At 36.0% G+C, this 18,761-nt stretch overlaps 1 long non-coding RNA gene across 7 annotated transcripts; it reads left to right on the forward strand.

Moving 5' to 3' along the window:
- Nucleotides 1–828: 828 nt before the first annotated feature.
- On the forward strand, nt 829–2,773 carry LOC107894088 (uncharacterized). Of its 7 annotated transcripts, XR_001683157.2 has the most exons (5): nt 834–1,109; nt 1,233–1,301; nt 2,135–2,246; nt 2,339–2,438; nt 2,518–2,769. It is a non-coding gene; the product is annotated as an uncharacterized lncRNA (long non-coding RNA). The 7 variants fall into 7 exon arrangements; XR_005907521.1 differs by having other exon boundaries at nt 833–1,109; nt 2,135–2,633; nt 2,706–2,773; XR_001683156.2 differs by having other exon boundaries at nt 833–1,109; nt 2,135–2,438.
- Nucleotides 2,774–18,761: the final 15,988 nt, after the last annotated feature.

Here is an 18,761-nt window from a genome sequence, read left to right on the forward strand (position 1 = left end):
AAGTTTGATTATTCTATCATCAGTGTATGGAACACAATATAGTTATATACATACGCCGGTGGTGTCACAAACACCCATCTTTGCAACCACCTATTCCTAGAGCGGAGGATATATGATGGCAATTGATAAGCACTCTACAATCAACCATGGATAAAGGCGAAGAAGATGAAAGGCTGAGAGTACAACCTATACGTGAGTGTAGACGTAACGATGAAGACGGAAAGGTCGGTATACAGTTTGAACTGTAACATCCCAAAAACCGACTTAGAAGAAATCGCGTTGTAAAACCAAAAGAGGTTATCCCTCGATTTGAGTTTAGACTTTGGAAATTCTTGACAAATAAATTGGTTTGGTTCAGTGGTCAAGTGTTCTGAGTATGTGTGTGAGGTTTTGGGTTCGAATCATGTTTCTAGAAGTTTTTTCATTTTGCTTAAACCCTTACCTTTGAATGTTGGTTTATAAGTTAAACTTAGTCAATTGATATCAAGAATAAGCCTGCTGGTTCAATGGTTAAGCGTCTATATACGTGACCTTTTTGCTTCCTTCTTTATTGAAATGATTTCACCGTTTTAATTTCCTTTCTTTTTGTGTTATGTTACGTTACACTGATTCTGTACAAGTCTGACTTGTCCTTTCTAGCTTAATTTAGTGGCCAGTAAGTTTAATTTAAAGGTTTGGTGTCGAAGGTTCTTCGACATAACTTCGATTTTAGAATGTTACATTATGTTTGGTTAGGTGTAATAAGAATAGATTACAGCCCAATTCAATGGGCCCACCACCAAACCAATGTTTGGTTGGCTGTAATGCCTATTACTCATTCAATCCCTCCTCTATTCCCACTAAACACGCTGAATAGCCACAGAATAGCCATTCCTCACGTCTCAGTTTCAACTTTACCCTTCTCCCTTCCTCACGTCTGAAACCTCTTTTTTTTTTTCTTTTTCCCATTTCCTTCTAGCCTCTTCACTAACTTTACCCTTCCTCACATTGAAGCTCTATCGATGCATTCGCCCTCTCAGGTTATGCCATATTCTATTTTTTTAATTATTATTTTGATCATCTTCCAACAGATCGGCTTCAGATGGGTGAGGTAGTCTCTACAATTCCAAGTAGGTTTGCCTTTGCCGGCTACTCTCTCAATTCTTCTTTATCATTCTTGTTTTGGGTCTTCATTTTTTTTTCTAAATGACTGATAGCTTCGATGCGCCATTTTTTTAACTCTTTTTTTGCAGCGATTGGGTTTAAGGTTTAATGTAGAGCTGTACAATACAAGAACATCAAGTTTCAAGTATGAGATTTAGGTAAGTTAAAGTTAATAAATCGGAAATAGCAGCTAATGTAGTTTATACAAATGGAGTTCAATTTAATTTATCGAATCATTGAAATTTACCTTAATTCTTTTACTTAAAATTGAATCATTGAATTTCATTTTTGATCTTATAGTTATCTGGTTGGCCTGCTTGCTTTGGCATTCGCCACAAGGCCTTTGGGAATTTTAGTTACAGTTTGAATTGTATAAGATTATATCAGCAGAAACTTTTGTAGCTTGAATTTACAGAGAAATTGTTTCAGTTGTTATGTTTAAACATGTAGCTTCGTTTTGCTTATCAGCTGTAGATTCTATAAAGTTGTAACATTCATTTAACTCTTTGTTCCAGTTTAAATCAAATGTAGTTTTGTTTTTTGCAAGTGGTCAGACAAGTATCAGGTACTTGTTTTTAAGCTATGTGTTCTCAAGGAAACATCCCAATACTTTTGGTACAGATGAGATTTTCAATTGATTTGTTAAAGTAGCTTTAACTGTTGTGGTGTGTCTTCTAACTAATGGAGATGCAACCTCTAAGTTACTTTACTTCCTCTATTTATTTAATTCTGATATGGGGATATCTTGTGGATTTTTCTGGCTGCTCTTTAGATGGACAATAAGGTGAGATGAAAGAAGATTCATCATTTTTCATTTATTTACTCAGGAAGGAGTTTTGTTTTTTGGAATTTTTCATTGCCAATTTACTTTCTTTATGATGATTTTAGTCCTTTCATCGAGCAATTTGCTGCTTGTTGAACACGCCGATTGACTTCACTATCGTCCAACACTCGTCTTCCACTTTTTTTTTTTAATCTGCATCTTTTACAGGCCATATTGGAGATGCTATTTCCCAAATACACAAGCAATAATTTATGTTGTTGATTCAAGTGACACTGATAGAATTGGAATAGCCAAGGAAGAATTTCATGCCATTTTAGAGGTATTCTTATGTCTAAATTGGCTAGTAGTGTTTGCATATAGAAACTGAGTACGGGGTGACAAGCAATTATTCGCTCTGCTATTGTTTTTAAGAGGGACCCATGGCCTAAGGTTTCGGACAATGCAAAGGACCTTGTAAAGAAAATGCTTAATCCTGATCCAAAGCAGCATCTTACAATACAGGAAGTCCTTGGTAACCTTCTGTTGCATACTTTATTTATGTTGATATATATTTTCTATGCATGAAAAATCATCCCAACTACTGTATGCAGAACATCCATGGCTACAAAATGCCAAGAAAGCACTCAACATTCTGTTGGGTGATACTGTGAAAGCTAGGCTCAAATAATTTTCTATAATGAACAAGCTGAAGAAGAGAGCTCTAAGGGTAATAATCCACTTTGCACCACCTTTGACTAGTTTTTATTGATTGTATGTTGCATTTTTAAATGTTTTCCAGGGCCCTGGTGCTGGAACTAGCTCTGACTTACCTCCTGCAGGTGCAATTGCTGATAGTCAGTCAGGCATGTTCTATTTTTCTTGCTCCTGATTTTGTTTGGTCATATATTGCGATAGTTTATTTTTTACTTGATTATTTCTTTTATTTATGCATATTCAGTCACATAGTATTTTTAGATAATGCCCCATGGTCTATCTGGAGCAACATGATGATATGGTAGATTTTCCACAGGTGAAGAGACCAGACCTTCTAGTTGGTCTTTAGCAGATCCTACACGCAGGAGGCATTCTGGCCTGATTGCAAATTCTAGAAGTTTAGCTAAATAAAAAGGTCCAGTAGCTAATGATCTTTCTGCTGCTAAAGATCCTATGGTGATAATTAGTATTATTTTGTATTTTATATTTGGCTATGACTATTTGACCAAAGCTGTCATTATATTTTGTATTTGACCAGTAGCTAATGATCTTTCTACATGCATGTGAATTTGTTCATTATATTTTGTATTTGGGCTATGACTATTTGACCAAAACTGTCATGGCCTCCATGTTGTTGCTGAAATTCAATTTTAGTTATTTTGGTTGGGATTTATCAGTAATAAATTATGTGAATATATCTTATAGAATTATTCATAATCTTTTTTTACTATTAAATACAAAGATAAACACATTCTATGCAATTCACGTTCTCCTACAATCTAGACAATTCACATTCTCTTACTCTTGCAACAATATGAATTCTAATCAAATGACACATAGGTAAGAGAGGGCAGGAAAAATAATTGAAATACAAATGACACAAAAAACGGATAAAAACATAATAATAATTATGATTTTTTAATTTATATAATAATAATTATATTAAGAATTTTATTAAATTATATATTATTTTATTAAGTTATATTTAATAATAATTATGTTAAAATATGGTTAAATTATTTATTATTTTTATTAAATTATTTTTAATAATAATTTTATTAAAATTTAATAACAATACCAATAATCATCTACCTAAAAAAAATTTCTACTAAGGGTATTTTGGTCATTTTAGTTTTTTTCTTTATGCTATTACAACATCATTCCATTCAACCAAACACAAGAATACTATTACAGTTCTATTCCATTCCATTCAACCAAACAGTTGACTTACTGATTACAGCTTTATTCCATTACAGCTCTATTCAATTACAACCCTATTCCATTATAGTGAACCAAACGTACTGCTAGTTTTTTAGCAATTCGACTACGAGTTAAATTTGATGTGCTAGATGTGCTGGATGTGCATTTTTCTGACAATGCATTGAAAACGTGTCCTATGTAGAGCGTTTTCCCTTTACCACTTTCAACTCCTCTAATTTCCCACTCACCCATCAGATGTCTCAGGATTCCCGGAATAATATTTTCTGAATAAATCTGATCGAGCTCAACCTCCCATAAGATACAGATGATCAAATCTCAATTGTATTTGAAAAAATTACAAACTAAGAGTGAACCAAATAGAGTAATTCGAGTTTTAATTTTGAATCGAATTAAATTTTACAATTCGAATAATTTGAATATACGATTATTGAAAATATCAAATTAAATAAATATTAACTTTACAACTCAAAAAAGTATAAAAGTATAAAGAAAATAGAAAAAACTTAAAAAAAAACCCTTAACCCCTAAACCCCCAAACTATAAAACACTAAGACCTACAAAATGCTAACACTAACCCTACTTTAACAAAAACCAAAACCCTTGCCCTAAAAGAACCCTAAATCCAGAAGGAAAACTCCTTCAGTTGGAAGTGTTTTCGGTGGATGTGACAAAAAGTGTGTCTAGTTGGAAGCGTTTTTCTGTAAATCCGCTGAAAATATTTTCAGTAGGAAGCATTTTCGTATTTTCAGCCTAATCCCGTAATTTTTCTAAAAATCATCCTAATCTAATAATTTTTTTTAAAAATCAGCATTTTTGATAAATTCACTCTAACATATATGTATATAATTGATTAGGGGACATAGTAGGAAAGGTCTATAAGAAAGTGTGTAGATTACATAGTTTCAGGGAAACTTTGTTAACATGGAGGTTTGTCGAAGTATACTACTTCACATATTATTAATCTATAATATATATTAAAGTACTGAGTTTGAAATTTACTTTTAATGGATGAGAATATTTTTTTTTATTTTCTATCATATTATTAAATTCACAATTAAAAATAATTATAATATTTAATTTAGTATTATTACTTACAAAAGTTGAAATAAAATAGAAGTGAAATATTTAAAAATAATTATAATTTAATAAAAGTTGTGATAATTACACATTTAAATATATTTAGTTGTGCTAATTTTAAAATAGAGTTATTACTTAAATAGAACTTTACATATAAAATATAAGGAAAATATGTGATAATTATAGTTATAATTTACAATTATTAATTAGAATAAAATAAAATAATTATTTAAATAAAAATTTAAACATATTAATTACCACTTCACATTCAGTTGTTTGACGAATATTTCGTAATGGATACGTTCTTTCCATAAGGTTTTTATTGTTGGGTTGGAATGAGTTTATGTGATAATGTGGTGAATGTAGTTTTGGGTGGTTGATAACAAAATCATTCTACCAGCCTCTAACTTTTCTGCCTTTAACCAGTTTTTCTCAAGATTCATATTGTAATAGCCCAAATTTGCCCGGGCCCGTAAAATAAATAAATAAAAACAAAAATAAAAATTAAGGAAATAATAAAAGTTCATTTACAGTCCATTTACAATAAACAGGCCTAAAGGCCTGATAGTCCAAAACTCGGCTATACTTGTAACCCAACTGGTCTAAACCAGAATACCTATTAACCCTATACCCGGTTACACCTAAACAACCCTTAGCCCATTTACCCGAACTAGACCCAAATCAGTAAAGCCCAGTAAGGCCCAATCCCTAAACTGAATTAGGAAACCCTAGGGTTTCCAGAAGCTTCGCGCCGCAAACACCCCAATTGTCATGCCCCTTCGTCTTGCGCCGTTCCAGTGACCCTTCATCGACGCCTCCATCGGCACCTTGACTCCAGCTCTATCTCGCGCCGTAATCAGCGCACGAATCGACGCCAGCGCATTCACCACCGGATTTCTCGCTGGTACCTGCAAAAAGAGAAGGAAGAATAGCAGAAACAAATGCAAATATAGCAAGAAATAAAATCAAAGATTGTAAATGTATTTTCAGTGGCTATAAAAGCCCGAATCAAGAACGATGTAAGACTACGGTTTTTTCATACACACATACAATAAAATACAGCGGTTTATCAAGGATACTGAGGTTTTTTTTATAGAAATATATACGATAAAAATCAAGAAACAGAGGTGATTTACTTTTATTTTATTTTTTGTTTTTGTTGTGAATATATACAAATGTCACAAAAAATAAAAGAAAGGAGATTTACCGATTGAATTCACGCTAAAAAACGGAAGCTTTTCAACTTTCGGCCACCGTGATCGGCGAGGTCGACGGCGGCGCCTGGGCGCGTGTGCCCGATGACCGGAGCCTGGCCTGACGGAGGCCGGTGCTCGGAGGGTTTCTTCTCTCCTCTTTTTCAGAGGATTTTTTCTGTTTTTTTTAAAACCTAGAGCTAAAATGAATTTTCAAGTTTTTTTTTTGTATTTATAAACGACCCATACTACGTCGTTTTGGGATAACCGTTTAGTGACCAAAACGGTGTCGTTTCAAAGCTTAGGATCCGCGCGTTGACCCGACACCCGGGTAGGATCCGCGCGTTTTTGTTTAAAGGGCTAATTTCCCAATTGATCCTTCCGTTTTTTTATTGTTTATAATTTCATTTTATTTTTATTTTAATTTGGCCCAAATATTTTACATTTATTTCAATTTAGTCCAATGGCCATTATAAAGCCTATTCTGAAAACGGCATCATTTTTGGGATTAGGGCTAATTGCTCAGTGAGTCCCTCAGATTATAGTGAGCATTTCAATTAGGCCCAAAATTTTTATTTATTTGTAATTAACCCTAGATTTTTTAATTAAATTCAATTTTAGTCCTTTTTATATATTTAATTTATTTTAAATACTACATGTATTATTTAGTTTTATAAACGTTAGTTATAATAAAAATAATATATATTATTTTTACATTATTTATACATTATTATTTATATTATTATACATTTTATTTATAAATTTTATTATATGTTATATATTTTACTATAAATATTATTCCTTACATTTTTATTTTATTATAAATTATATTTTATTTTATTATTCATTAATTACGTAAAATTTTAAAATTTTGTAAATTATTATTAAATAATACATATATCGTTATTAAATATTTAATATTTTTAAATTTACTATAAAATTTTGTTACTATTTAACACATTATTATTTTTATATATTAAGTTATTATATCATGTAGTGTTTTTATATATATTAATCATCTCTAAAAAACTCTCATTTATCATTCATACATTGTTTTAAATATTATTTTTAAACACTTCATCTTTTTTTTAAATTATATTTGTTCTTATCTTTATTTTTGATTTATATGTTCATATTTTGTTTATTATTTTTGTATCTTGTTGTATTTATTTAATATTGTTTTAGTATGCTAATGTTATTTCACCAACTATTTGTTATTTTTATGTTATTTATTGTTTATCATATTTGCATAAAAGTTGATTATTTGTGTTATTTTAAGTTATATTTGCATAAAATATTGTTATGTATTGTAATTTATATTGTTATGTTCATTATTTTCTATGATTATATCGGCATGAAATGATAATGCATATTATGAAATCTATGTCATTATTTATCATTTTCTATGTTATACTTGCATGAATTGTTAAAGTATGTATCATATAGTTTATATTATTTAGTATCGATACCTTGTAATATGTTAAATACATCATTGTCATAAAATTCATATTTCATTTAATCCAAAAGAATTTTAAAAAGTAAGGCAATATTTTTTTGGTATTTAGGAATTCGGGAAGTAGTGCCCTAACATGCTGGGTTGCAATTTCCCGTTTGTCTAAATGTCTAAAAGCATCCTTTTAAATAAATTTTGTAAATCACAAGATGATTTCAGTTACGAAAGTTTAGGAATATCGTGTCCAATCATGCTGGATGTGATGTTCGTACTCTTTCGAAGCAAAGGAATCTTAATTTTCAACTCAAATTATTACGGTTTTAAAAAGAAATCTTATTTCTAAATTCTTTCAAACTTTTGACATTAAGACAAAACTATTCAATTTGGTACCAATTTTGGGCGTTGCGAGGGTGCTAACCCTTCCTCGTACGTAACTGACTCCCGAACCCGTTTTCTTACAATTTCGTAGACCAAAATGTTTTATTAGGTGATCCAATCACACTTAAAAAGGTTGGTGGCGACTCCCGTTTTCAAAATACCTCCCTTTTAAAACAAAGGTTTCGACATCTTGGCGACTCCACTGGGGACTAATAAAAGAGTCAAGCCAAGAAATTGATTTTTTTCTGTCTTAATGTCGGAAGTTTGGAAAATTTTAAATATATTGATCTTTTTACATGTGTTTGCTGCATATGTTTGTTATCTTGTTTCCACACACATTGCATTTGCATGACCGCTGTGGTCGCACCCTTAAGTGGGAGTGAGAAGCTACGCTTTCGTGAAGTTTTCACCTCCGTATGAGCTAGTGGATTGCTTCCGGGATACATCCGTACCTATGTCTTCGTGAGATTTTCATCTCCGTATGGCCATAGGTAAATGTGTTCCCTTGAACCGAACTTGGTCCATATGAGTCTATAATTGGTGAGGACCGAGGAATCTCCTGGTTCAGGTACCCTTGCTTTAGAACTGAAACGCATATAATGAACTTTAAGTGCTTGCCCTAGGGAATATAGTGATAGCCTTTAGTAAGCTACCCTTATAAGTGCTTGTTTATTATACTTTTATATATGATACTGACTTATTTTATTTTATTATCATTGCATGTCACTCAACATTTAAAGGTATCGATTCACGGTTCGATTTCTAGATTAGAAAGTTTTGTAATGAGGAACGAATATCTTGATAAAGTGGAGGACAACGCTTCTGTTTGTGCATGGTCAGAGAAAACCCAGTTAGAGAAAGGAGATAGTGTTACCAAAGGATATACGTCAGAGTTGTGGGACTTCACTCATATCAATTCGACACAGAATGAGATTCAGGAGTTGAAGGACATTTGGGCCCAATAGGATGACGAGGCTAAGCAGCTATTCTACCAGAATTATGGAGATCTTCCCTATTTGCTAGACATCAAGGTGGATAAGCATCTGTTTCGAGCTATGGTACAATTTTGGAACCCTGCTTATAGTTGTTTTACATTTGGAGAGGTAGACTTAGTACCTACTTTGGAGGAGTATACAACCTTGCTCCACTGTCCAAAAATTCAAGGTAACAAAGCTTATGTTAGGGCTGCTAATCTCCCAACTTTCATGAAGAAATTAATGATGAATACAGGGGTGAGTGAATAGTGGGCCGCAGCTCGAATCCAACAAAAGGGTGATAGTAAATGCATTCCGTGGACAAGTTTGAGGGATTTGATATTGGCACACCCAGATGTGAAGAAGAGGGTTGATGTCTTGGCCTTAAGTATGTATGGTTTGATGATTTTCCCAAAAGCTATAGGGCACATAGATGAGGCTGTTGCAGATTTATTCGTTCGACTTAGTAAACAAAACATATCTGTGCCTGCAATCCTAGCCGAGACGTTTAGATCCTTGAGTGCATATCGGAGAGCTGGTGAAAGTAGATTCATTGGATGTGCATAGCTGTTGTTAGTATGGTTCCATAGTCACTTTTGGAAGGTTGATAAGGTTCCTTGCCGAGTGTTCTTTGAAGATTATTCTCCCTTAAGGGAAGCAGCAGCTACGCCAAGGAGGGACAACATTACAGAGGAAAGATGGACGGAAATACTTCAGAATCTCTGAGAGGAAGATGTAATGTGGAAAGGTCCTTGGATGGCTCCTAATGAAGTGCTTTATTGTTGTGGAAGTTTTGATTGGGTACCTCTTCCTGGAATTTGGGGAGTCGTTGGTTATGCACCATTACTCGTCCTAAGGCAATACAAAGCGGGGCAGTTTATACCGGCAACACAAGGGTTAGCTCAGAGTGATTTCTCATATAAGGGGGATCATTATAAGAAGAAGATGCGAGAGATTTCCGAGGCTTGGAAGAAAATTTACTGTGTGAAGATTCTGACTGAAGGACCGACGACGACCCTTGGGTACAAAGAGTGGTTTAGCAAGAGGATCAATGATAACATCCCTAGGCCGAGTTTGGAGGCTGCCCTATCAATAGAGGAGAGTTTACGAGTGATTCCATCAGAGTTAGAAGTCATAAAGTAAGAGTTTGAAAGAAAAAATTTAGAGCTCGGGAGAAAGATAGAAAGGCTTGAGGAGGAGAAGATGTACCTAAGCTTAGACGTCGACGTTCATAGAATTGAGGTCGAAAAAGAGAGGAAAGAAAATAGGAAGATTGAGAAAGATTGAGATGACTTGAAGACGCAATATAAGAGGATACAGTTATCAATGAAGAGAGCTAGATTGGGGAAGTCTTCAGAGCAGTGGCAACAAGAGGTTCAAGAAGAAAGAGCCAAAGCCGAGTATTGGGAGAAGAAGTTCCAAGAAATGTAGGCACATAACCAGGCCATAGAGAAGGAGAATCAAGGATTAAAAACTAAGGTGACTGAGCTTGGACGATCTCTTTATCATCACTGAAGTCGTAACTCTGCGGTCGAGTTAAAGGCAAGCCTGGATAAGATCAAGGAAATGAAGCACAATATTAGAGGGTTGGAAGCAGCATTGTAGAACTGTGAGCTACAGATTGAGCAGCTCGAGGCAAGAGAATGACATTGGAAGGGAGAGCTTCATCATTTTCAAGATCAAGTCAGAGATAGGGACTACCTCATGGGAGAAGCTATAGTACAGATTCGAGAGGTTGCTGATCATTTACAAGATCTGGTAGCACAAGCTAATGTATTAAGCACAAAGTATGAGTTAGTATCAGATAGAGGTCTAGAGTTAGCTTTGTTATTGGATAGGGTTAAAACTCTAGGCCTGAGAGCGAAGGCATATTTGTAATCCGTTTTGTGTAAAGATTTTTGTATCTTAAATAACGTTTTCTAAAAGAAACTAAATCAGAATCGATATCTTTTTGCATTCATGCATTTGCATCTCATCGCATCAGATGCATTCAAATTCATAGAAAGACCCTAATTAGTTAAATTATTAGGGAGAAAGAGAGAGTAAGAGAAGAAAAAATCTGAAAGTAACATATCCTTACGGTATACGCGCTAAGACAAAGAATATGGATCAAAGACTTGAGCAGATCCAGAAAGAAATGCAAGAAGAATTGCAGGAACAGTTGGCAAAAATCCAGCAAGAAATGAAGGATCAAATGTTGGAGGCCTAAAGGAATATGATGGCTGAAATGCCCCAGTTGATGAAAAGGGCAACGGATAAAGGAAAGGCATCTATGACTATCACTGAAGAGGATAACGAGGATCATCCTCCGGGTTTTACTCCACCTCATGTGCAAACTCAACCTGAGGCATATCCCCGAAGGCCGTCCATCACAATAAGGTCCCAACATGGGTAGGTTGATGCTGGAATACCCATGAATTTTCAAACTGGCTCGGGATTTAACCCAGGAGATAATCCTACCAATCCAGTCATCCCTGATTTAGATGTAGCTGAGAAGGAAGAGATGAGACTCGAATCATCAAGGCAATTAGAGGAACGTTACAGATGGTTAGAGGAGAAATTTAAGGCATTAGAAAACACTGATAATCGTCAGGGAATTGATGCTAAGGACTTGAGTTTGGTCCCAGATTTGGTGCCCCCTCATAAATTCAAGATGCCGGAATTTGAGAAGTACAATGGAACTACTTGCCCTGAGGCCCATATCACCATGTTCTGTAGACGGATGACTGGCTATGTAAACAATGATCAATTATTGATCCATTGTTTTCAAGACAGTTTGGTTGGGGCAGCGGCTAGGTGGTATAATCAATTGAGTCGCGCAAAGATCGGTTCTTGGAGAGACTTAGCACAAGCCTTTATGCGACAATATAATCATGTGACTGACATGACTCCTAATAAAATCACCTTGCAGAATATGGAAAAGAAGCCTAATAAGAGCTTTAGGCAATATGCACAGAGATGGAGGGAGGTTGCCATGCAAGTTCAACCACCGCTTTTGGAGAAAGAGAGTGCCATGCTATTCATTAACACCTTGAAGGCCCCATTCATTACTCATATGATCGGAAGTACCAGCAAAAGCTTTGCTGATATAGTTATGGCAGGAGAAATAATTGAGAACGCCATAAATGGTGGTAAGATAGAGGGGGAAACGGCTAAAAGATCAGCCTCAAGAAGGAAAGATAATGAGGTAAACAATACAAATAGTTATAATTCAAAGGCAATTACGGTTAGTCAGCCCAGAGCAACTACAGTTGGGCAACAGGATTCTCAAAAACAAGGATCTGGTTCGAGACAAAATTCTGAAAAGGTCTCATTTACGCCTATCCCGGTGACGTATCGGGAGCTTTATCAAAGTTTATTTAATGCATATGCAATAGCTTCTTTTCATTTGAAACCATTACAACCCCCATATCCTAAATGGAATGATGTAAATGCCAAATGTGAATACCATGTAGGGATATCAGGGCATTGAATCGAAAATTGCACTAGTTTTAAAAAGGCAGTAGAAAAACTAATCAAGATGGGGGTCATAAAATTTGACGACACCCCTAGTACAGAGAACCCGTTGCCAAACCATGGTGATCAAGGGGTAAACGCAATTGGGGACATTAGTATGAGAAGGATTAAAGAGGATGTGGCTGAGGTAAGAACACCGATGAAAGTAGTCTAGGAAGAAATGGTGAAAAGAGAGATGATAATCTCTAAAGAAGGAAATAAAGGAGCGAGGGACTACTGCGAGTTCCATGCAGAAAAGGGACACGAGATCTAGGAATGTGACGAGTTTAAGGCTTTGGTACAAAGCCTTATGAATAATAAGGAGCTGGAATTTTATGAAGTTAGCTCAGATGAGGGTCATGTATGTGCATTGGAAGGTGAACCAAAGAATCAAAGAATTAACCGGCCAAGGATCATTATTTCTATTCCAAGGAATAATGAATTTGAGACACCAACAGCGCCAAAAGTCATTATTCACAAACTCATTTCCTTTCTTTATAAGGACAACAAGAGGGTACCTTGGAATTATGACTGCAATGTGACAATATCGGAGAAAAAAAGACATAGCTAGTACTTCTAAGGAGGCTCAAGTTGAAGGATCCTACACACGTAGTGGGAAGCGTTATGATGCAAAAGGCATCAGAATTGAGCCTACGAAAGTGAAAGCCTTTGATGTTGAGAAGGAGAATAGGGCTGAGGTACTTGTTAATGAGCCAGTGAAGGAAGAAGAAGCTAGAGAGTTTCTAAAATTCCTAAAACACAGTGAGTATAGTGTGGTTGAGCAATTGCTCAAATAACCATCTCGTATATCAGTATTGGCTTTGCTTCTGAGTTTAGAGGTATATCGTGAGGCGTTAATGAAGGTGCTCAATGAGACTTATGTTACTAATGATATATCCGTCAACAAGTTGGATCGATTGGTCAGTAACATAAGTGCTGACAATTTTATCTATTTCAATGATGATGAAATCCCACCTGGTGGCATGGGATCGACAAAAGCTTTACACATCACCACTCGCTGTAAGGGGTATACGTTACCGAGTGTGCTTATTAATAATGGATCAGCCTTAAATGTCTTGCCATTATCCACATTGAACAGATTGCCTATAGACAGTTCTCACGTGAAAACATGCCATAATGTAGTGAGAGCATTTGATGGCAAGGAAAGAAAGGTCATGGGAAGAATTGATATCCCTTTGATGATTGGGCCAAATACATATGAGGTAGACTTTTTAGTGATGGACATCAAGCCATCTTATAATTGCTTGTTGGGGAGGCCTTGGATACATTTCGCAGGAGCGGTGCCCTCATCTTTGCACCAGAAATTGAAGTTAGTAACAGATGGGCTGCTGGTCACCATAACTACAGAGGAAGACATCATAGTGACATTTACCAGTGACGCACCCTATGTAGAAGCAAATGAAGAGGCCATTGAGTGCTCTTTTTGTTCCTTAGAATTCGTTAATGCAACATTCATTTCAGAGGGGAATAAGGTGCTGATACCTAGGATATCCAGAACCACAAGAATGGGTTTGCAGATGACAATGGGTAAAGGAGCCTTGCCAGGAAAAAGATTGGGAAGATATCTTCAAGGAAGGATTCAGATTCCAGAATTAAAGGAGAAGAGAGACCGTTTTGGCTTAGGTTACAGGTCAGATCACAAGCAGAGGAGGAAGGAAATAGAGAAGCGTCAAGAAAGAAGAAGGGCGCGTTTAAGTGGAAGAGAAGTAGAATGGGAATTGATGACGTTCCCTCATATATCCCAAACTTTTATATTAGGAGGGATAATTCACCCTGAGAGAGGGTTGCTCGAAAAAGGAAGTTATCACATTAATGCTGTACATAGTGAAGAATCTGGACGAAGAAACTTTGAGGGCATTCGCCCTTACGAACCGGGAAGCTCTTTAAACAATTGGATTGTAGAAGAACTTCCTGTAGTTTTTAAAGACTTTTCAGAGTAATTTTCAAAACACTCTTGTTGCTCTAGAGCCTAGGAGTAATAAGATTTCGTTTGTAAAATAGGCTCATGTTCAGATATTTACATTTCAATAAAACATGACTTTTGTTATCAATCCAAGTGAATATTCTTTTGACCTTTTTAAATTCTTTCAAATTTTTCATTTCATACATAACACATAAATAAACATTCTTAAAATTCATTCCTTCTTTGTACATTCTTTCGTACCCTGTAGGTCCCTAGATATCAATGACATGAGCACTGATACTACAAATCCTGAATTCTCTTTTGAGCAAGACATGTGTGTAGAAGAACCTCAGGATTTTGAAGATGACGGGAATTGTGATGTGTCTCCAGATCTGTTGAGAATGGTGAAATAAGAGGAGAAACAAATCCTACCCCGTGAGAAAGATGCAATAGAGAATGTAGTCTTGGAGGAAGGAAAAGAGGTGAAAATAGGGACACATATTGAAAAGGAAACGAGACAGGGTCTTGTTGAGCTGCTACGTGAATTCAAAGATATCTTTGCATGGTCATATGAGGATATGCCGGGTTTGAATGCTGATATCGTGGTACATCGTCTCCTCATAAGACAAGATTGCAAGCCAGTCCAACAAAAATTACGAAGGTTAAGGCCTGATATTGTGCTGAAAATAAAAGATAAAGTCAAGAAGCAATTTGATGCTGGATTCCTACAAGAGGTTAATTATTTAGAATGGTTGGCTAACATTGTGCCTGTCCCTAAGAAGGATTGGAAGGTACGAATGTGTGTTGATTACAGAGATCTGAATAAAGCTAGCCCAAAGGACAACTTTCCTTTACCACACATCAACACTTTAGTGGACAATACAGCGGGATATTCGTTGTTTTCTTTCATGGATGGCTTCTCAGGGTACAATCAAATAAAGATGTATCCTGAGGACATGGGTAAAACCACCTTTATAACATTGTGGGTCACCTTTTGTTACAAGGTAATGCCCTTCGGGCTAAAGAATGCAGGGGCAACATACCAAAGGGCTATGGTGACCTTATTTCACAATATGATGCACAAGGAGATTGGGGTGTATGTTGATGACATGATTGCCAAATCTCGAACAGAGATAGAGCATATTGAAGTCTTGAGGAAGTTGTTCCTGAGATTGAGGAAGTTTCAGTTGAAGCTTAATCCAGTAAATTGCATCTTCAAAGCTAGGTCGGGGAAGTTATTAGGCTTTGTAGTCAGCGAAAAGGGAATAGAAGTTGACTCAGACAAAGTTAGAGCCATACGAGAATTGCCTCCACCACGTACCTAGAAGGAAGTTTGGGGTTTTCTTGGAAGGCTGAATTATATTGCTCGGTTTATTTCACAATTAACCGAGAAATGTGATCCTATATTTCGCCTCCTTAGAAAACATAATCAAGGTACTTGGGATTAGGAATGCCAGAATGCTTTTGATAAAGTCAAACAATACTTGTTAAACGCTCCAGTGTTATCTCCGTCCAGTCCAGATAGACCATTAATTCTATACTTATCAGTGTTTAGTAATTCTATGGGATGTGTGCTTGGTCAGCATGACGAGTCAGGAAGAAAAGAGAAGGCGATATATTACCTCAGCAAGAAATTCATAGAGTGTGAGATGAGATATTCGCCAATTGAGAAGTTGTGTTGTGCTTTAATCTGGACGACTCGAAGGTTGAGACAATATATGCTATATCATACGACTGGGCTAATTTCGAAAATTGACCCATTAAAGTACATGATGGAGTCAACAGCCCTAAATGAAAGAATGGCAAGGTGGCAAATATTACTTTCAGAGTTTGATATAGTCTATGTGAGTCAAAAGGCTATAAAAGGGAGAGCGATAACAGAATTTTTGGCTAGCAAAGTTCTAGAAGATTATGAGCCATTGAGCTTTGATTTCCCTAATGAGGAGTTAATGAATGTGGCAACTATTGAAGAATATCCATAGAAGTTGAACTTTGACGGCGCGTCCAATGCGGTAGGAAATGGAATTGGGGCAATCTTAGTATCCCCAAATGGTGATCATTATCCATTTACATGTAAATTGGATTTTGACTACACGGATAATATGGCCGAGTATGAAGCATGCATTATGGGAATTCGGGCAGCCAAAGAGCGAAAAATTAGAACCTTGGAAGTATATGGGGACTCTGCGTTGGTAATTTATCAGCTTAGGGGTGAATGGGAGACAAGGGACCCCAAATTGATTCATTATCGAAAGGTGGTTTTGGAGTTACTTGAGGAGTTTGATAACATCACCTTCAATTATCTCCCAAGAGACGAAAATCAGATGGCAGATGTTTTAGCAACACTGGCTTCCATGATTAAAGTAAATAAAAAAAGAGGATGTTAGACCAATTCAGATGAGTGTTTCGGAGGTTCCAGTTCATTGCTGTAACATCGAAGAAGAGGAAAAGGATGATCATCCTTGGTATCAAGATATATTACGATATGTGAGAAATCGTGAATATCCGAAACAGGCAAATGAGAATGATAAAAGAACTTTGAGGAGGTCAGCCTGTGAATATGTACTAGATGGGGACATCTTCTATAAAAGAAGGAAAGATCAAGTACTTTTGAGATGCGTCGATGCCGTGGAAGCTAGACAAATCTTGGAAAAAGTACATGACGGCGTTTGTGGGACACATGCCAATGGCTTTACAATGGCAAGGCAGATCATGAGGTTTGGATACTATTGGTCTACTATGGAAGGAGATTGTATCAACTATGCCAAGAAATGTCATAAATGTCAGATATATGGGGATAGGATTCATGTGCCACCTTCACCTTTACATGTTATGACTTCTCCATGGCCCTTTTCCATGTGGGGGATGGATGTCATTGGGTCAATATCACCAAAAGCTTCAAATGGGCATCGTTTCATTTTCGTGTCATCGACTACTTCACGAAATGGGTAGAGGCAGCTTCATATACCAGTGTTACCAAGTCGATGGTAAGTCGATTCTTGAAAAAGGAGATTATTTGTCGGTATGGAATGCCTGAGAGGATTATATCGGATAATGCGTTGAACTTGAATAACAGCATGATTGCTGAAATTTACAGCCAATTCAAGATCAAACATCATAATTCATCTCCATATCACCCAAAAATGAATGGGGCAGTGGAAGCTGCCAACAAAAACATCAAGAAGATAGTGGGGGAAATGACTGAGACCTACAGAGATTGGCAGGAGAAATTACCATTTGCACTCTTTGCCTATCAAACGTCTGTCAGAACCTCTACTGGGGCAACTCCTTTCTCGTTGGTTTATGGGATGGAGGCAGTCTTACCCATTAAAGTGGAAATACCTTCTCTTCGAATTTTGTCAGAGATAAAGCTAGATGAAGCAGAATGGATTCAATCTCTGTATGACCAATTAAACTTTATTGAAGAAAAGAGGCTAAGGGCTATTCGTCATGGTCAGATGTATCAGAAGCGAATGATGCGAGCTTATGACAAGGAAGTTCGTCTAAGAGAATTCTATGAAGGGGACCTGGTATTAAAAAAGATTCTTCCTATATAGAAGGACTTTAGAGGAAAATGGATGCAGAATTGGGAAGGGCCGTATGTTGTGAAGAAGGCTTTCTCTGGTGGTGCACTGATTTTGACAGAAATGGATGGGAAAAGTTTACCCAATCCAGTGAATTCAGACTCAGTCAAGAAGTATTTTGTCTAAAGAGAAGGGAAACCAAGGTGAAAACCCGCAAAGGGCGCTTTGAGTTTTTCTAAAAAAAAAAGGAGAGGCCAAGGTGAAAACCCATAAAGGGCGCCCTGAGACCAAAAGGGTTTTGAGTTGAAAACCCGAAAGGGCTGTTCAAATTTCGAAAAGCATGCAGTGACATTGCTATACCAAGATTTGACAAGAAATGGAGTATGTTACGTACTGGGGCACCAACAAAATACTTTAGATCTTCTAAACACATGTTAAACTCAAAACAGTCTTCATGGAATTTGTATATAGAAGCCCAAGCTGTGATATGTTGGACATCTAATTTTTGTCTAGTTTACTATCTTTGGATTCTTTTTCTTCTCAAAGATATGTTTTCAGATTAATTTCCTATTGTATTTTGAGGATTTATCTAACTATTCTCAAGATTAAATTATTTGTCTTCCATTATTCATAAAGTGTGTTGCATTGAAATAATGATTGATGAACTAAATATTTTTACAAACGAAGTTTTGCATATTACTCTGGAAATCTCTAGAGAATACAAGACACTAAAACAGAACAATTGTTTGAAGAATTCCCATGAGTGAAGGTCAGAGGTATTCAAAAAAATTTCTTCAGTTCAAAGGATAATTGGACAATTCAAACGATTCAATCTTAGGAGAGGATCGTCTCCAGTAGGTCGTAACGTTCGGAGAATGGTACAATAGGACCAATCTGATTCA

Source organism: Gossypium hirsutum, chromosome A13 (assembly GCF_007990345.1).
Source record: "Gossypium hirsutum isolate 1008001.06 chromosome A13, Gossypium_hirsutum_v2.1, whole genome shotgun sequence".
Taxonomy (NCBI): Eukaryota; Viridiplantae; Streptophyta; class Magnoliopsida; order Malvales; family Malvaceae; genus Gossypium; species Gossypium hirsutum.